We start from the raw sequence: 4,541 nt of genomic DNA on the forward strand, positions 1-4,541 counted from the left end.
GGGAGATTGATTCAGCTTTGTTTTCTCACAATTGTGGTCACTTTATCATATTGAGAACAAAAAATAATTCTTTCTTCTTTTATTTTTATAAACCTTAGGATAAAGTGAAATGTATACAACTATATACCATGTCTACACCAAATATTGCAACTTTTATTTCAAGTTTAAACCATAGACATTTTTACATCCAGGAACTATCATTTAAAGTTAGAAAATGTGTTCACACTTACAACATATGGACTAAAATCAATTAACTTGTACACTCTTTCATTCATTAACTTGTATTCTCTAACACAGACATGTGCAATTAAGTAAAACAACTTTTACAGTCCAACATTGACATGTACACTACAGTAAACAACAAGTGCACTTTAACAATGACATGGACACTAAAAAGTAACCAACTTGCACACCCCAACAATGGCATATGTAGTTAAGTTTCACAACTTACACACTCCAACACTGACATATGCACCAAAGTTAATCAACCTAAACACTCCAACTCTACTGACATGTGCATTAAAGTAAAGGAATGTGCACGTTCCAACACTGACATGTGCATTAACCTAAATCAACTTGTACAACTCAACACTGACATGTGTACTAAAGTAAACAACTTACACACTCAACACTGATGTATGCACTAACATATAACAATTTATACACTTCAACACTGGCATGTGCATTGAAGTAAATTAACTAGTACATAAGAACACTGACACAAATGAAGTTCATAAACTTTTTTGCTGACATAGACAGAATTTGATTTCTTTGAACTCTGTAACACTAAGATATGATTTAAAGTTATTTAACTTGAACACTCTTACATTGATATTTAAACTTGTTAATTAACTTGTACATTTTCACACTGACACACATTTACTGAATTAACTTGGAAGCAACATATGAACTGAAGTTTATTGACTTGTACATTATAACACATAACACTAGCATATTGACTAAGATATGTAACTTGAACACTCATAGTAGCACTGTTTATTTCCATTTAATAAATTTAACCTATGAATAAAATAAAACGTTGCTTATATAATTTTTTTTGGTAAAATTATATGTAGCATGATTTTCTGTGAAAAGAGCTTACTTATGAATTTCAAAACTTGAATTTTATCAAAAATGTGCATAAATGTTTCTTAAATTGTGAGAATAATTATTACCATTCAAGAAGGAATTGACATCAGATTGTACTTGCGTAAACTCAGGTGAAATTTATTTAATATGTAATATCTAATAGCAAAATCTGAAAACCATATCAAAATATAAATTTCAAAGATAATGAAGCTCATACCAGAAAAATTTACATGGATTAGGCCACACCAATTTAATTTCTTGTTCTACGGATATTTGGACTCCAAAATTTGGGGCGAGCGAGCGATTTGAAAATTTTAATAAAAAAATATTTAATTTGCAAATTTTTGAGGCAAGGCTTTGAAAGTAGAGGCGAGCGATTATAATTTTTTTTTGTAAACATAAAATAGTAGGTTTTGACAATATTAAAACTTGATTTATCACTTGTTCTTTGACATTTCTTTAATTTCTGAAGTATTGTTTCCCTTTTCACCAAGAAATAATTAAATCTGGTCTTTGTATGACAATGAGACAATTCTCCATCCAAGTCATATTCAGTTTGGGGGCAACCCTTAATGTTATAAATTTATCCCTTTTACATGTTTTATGAGGGATCAATATAAGTTATAATATATTTGTTTGTACAAAAGGGCTTATATTTTCTCAAAGAACTATATATCTATCTGGTATTAAATGGTCAAAACATGTCCAAGATTTTTTGTAATATTCCTGGACTTTAACCATGTTAACACATTTACTTTAACAGTTTAAAAATTATTCAAAATAAGTGGACCCCTCTTTTAGAAAAAGTTGTTTAAAGTATGATGTAACTCTCCTCTTTTTGAGTACAACATTCTAAGTTTTCAAAGGTTTTGTATATAAGAACTAAACAAATCCTTGGTCATGTTGGTATTTCTATTTTCTTTTTTCTACATCAGTAAAATGACCCCTTGTCTGAGGGTGGGTTGTTCTTAACCTGATAATAGCAAACACAGGTCAAAGTACGGCCTTTTACACAGGGCTTTGATACAGACCAAACAGCAAGCTAAAAAGGACCCAAAATTATTAGCGTACACAATTCGAACAGGAAAACCAACGATCTAATTTATGTATCCGAACGGGAAAATACCAATGAACAACATCAACAAACAATGCTGAACAGGCCCCTGAATCTAATCAATCATAAACATGCAGCGGCTATGGATAGTTTTGTTTCGCCAGCATACAATATAATTGCAGTTGAAGGCAAATCCTTCAGAAGTTCTTTGTACTTATTCTAACAACGAACATTTGTTGATAGGGAATATTAGTAAGGGGGAAAGAAACTATTTTTGTGTTCTTAAAAGGTATTTCCGATGTTCTAAATTTATATCGGAGCACTCCCGCTTTGGATAAATAGGTTTCATGCTAAAACAAATATTCTCACAGATATTTACACAGTGTGGTGGGGTGCTTTTATGTTTAAAATCGTTATATACAGGTTAGACTGTGATTTTAAAAACAGATGTTGATATCTTTTTAGAATATTTACAAAAAAAAAACGGTGCGGGAAATGGACATGATTACATTTCCGGATGCGGGAAGCGGGAATATAAAAAAAATAAAAAAAATCTGTTTTGAAAAAAATAGGTGCGGGCGGGTCCGTCGAACAAGGAATCAAATTGGTGTGGCCTTAGTATATTTTTTTTTCTTTTAAAAGCATTTCTGTAGTTATATGGAAACGAGAGAATATATCAAAATAGCTACTGTGGATTCGTTTTTTTTCCTGTGAACCAATTTTTGTGGATTGATGAAAACTTGCATTTTTGTGGATATTTGATTTTGTGTTTTTCAAAAGTCTGCATTTAATCCTACAGCTATTTGGAATTCATTGAACATTTAAATTCGTGGTTTCCCTGTTCTCACAAAAATTGTTATCCAAAGAATAATAATGAATCCACAGTAATTAAGCTAACTTTTTATCTTGTGTCTGGCTATCTGGTGCTAAATATTATTCAAAACAAATTTAAACCATTAATGAAATTCAACAGTCAGCGACTTCCATAAAACAGATTTCTAACTAGTTCAATTCATATACAATACATTACATAAACATCACTTTTATAAGCTTTCAGAAGTAATCCAGAGTGAAATAAGTTATAAATAGTTTAACAATTATAATAAATAAGAAACTTAACATACAAAAAATATACAAAATTCATTTAAAATGACTCGTGGCACAATGAAATGAACAACAATACAGTAAAGCCTGTATACTGGAACCATAACAGGTAAAATGTACCTGTACTAAGAAACCACAACAGGTAAAACACACCTGTATACATTACAGAGTAATTGTGATCTCTTAATTGAGGTACATTAACAATACAATATATTCTTGTAAAGATGGTGGTCACTAGAAAGAGGTAGACAAATACAATTATACATAAACAGTGGTAAACAAAAGGCAATAATTTAAACCTCAAAAGTTTTTATTTCTATATTTGTTAAATTCAACGCAATTAATTTCAAATAGCGTATATTCTTAAAAAGAAATCTTGACATCACAATTACTAATAAGGCTGAATTAACCTTTTGATTAATTGGTAAGCCTAGAAACTTCATGGCATTCCACTTTTTTTAATCTATAATTTTCAATTTGAAGTCAAAATGAGATTAAACTATATCACCCACTACAATTTCAAGATTTGAAGGTTATCAAGAGATGGGACATTAATATTTACTTAAGGATGTACTTAGGTGAGGTTAGGTGAAAATTAATAAATTAAGAAGTTAAAATTGATACTTTAAGCTGGTAGAGCATCAATTAAGGATAAAAATAAGCTAAAATTATAGGTTTCATAACGAGTGAGAATTAGATATCGCTTGATATCAACTCGAGTTATTTAATTTCAATATAATAATAAACGAGCCTGTGGCAAGTTTGTTATTACTATTTAAATTAAATAAAGAGAGTTGATATCAAACGATATCTAATTCTCCCGAGTTGTGAAACCTATTTCTCTTATGGTAAACATGCTTTTTGTGCTTAATAAAAAAAATCCGCGAAACGTCGACCCAGTCACTTGAACATAACTGCATTGTGACGTCATATGTCCTGTTCGTCGTCAATCTTCAACATAAGACTTTTTTAAACATTTTGTACGCTTCAGAATGTAATAATATTTGAATAAGAATATATAAAAAGATGAAAAGTGTGCGTATTTTCTATATTATTGAAGAAATCGCTTATCTCCGTTGCAATGGAGGAAATGTACATCATTGTGACCTTTAACTGTCAACAATGACCTAAAGAATAGCCAATGAAAATGCCGCAATATCGTTTCAGGAGGTTTCGTTGGCCAATCAAATTAACGCATTTTTCGTATCACTTTTTCGTATCACACTCCGGACAGTGTGATACGAGAATTATCTATTCATGCGAGAAATAGATAACAGGCCCCAACCATAAGAGA

Source organism: Mytilus trossulus, chromosome 2 (assembly GCF_036588685.1).
Source record: "Mytilus trossulus isolate FHL-02 chromosome 2, PNRI_Mtr1.1.1.hap1, whole genome shotgun sequence".
NCBI classification, from domain to species: domain Eukaryota; kingdom Metazoa; phylum Mollusca; class Bivalvia; order Mytilida; family Mytilidae; genus Mytilus; species Mytilus trossulus.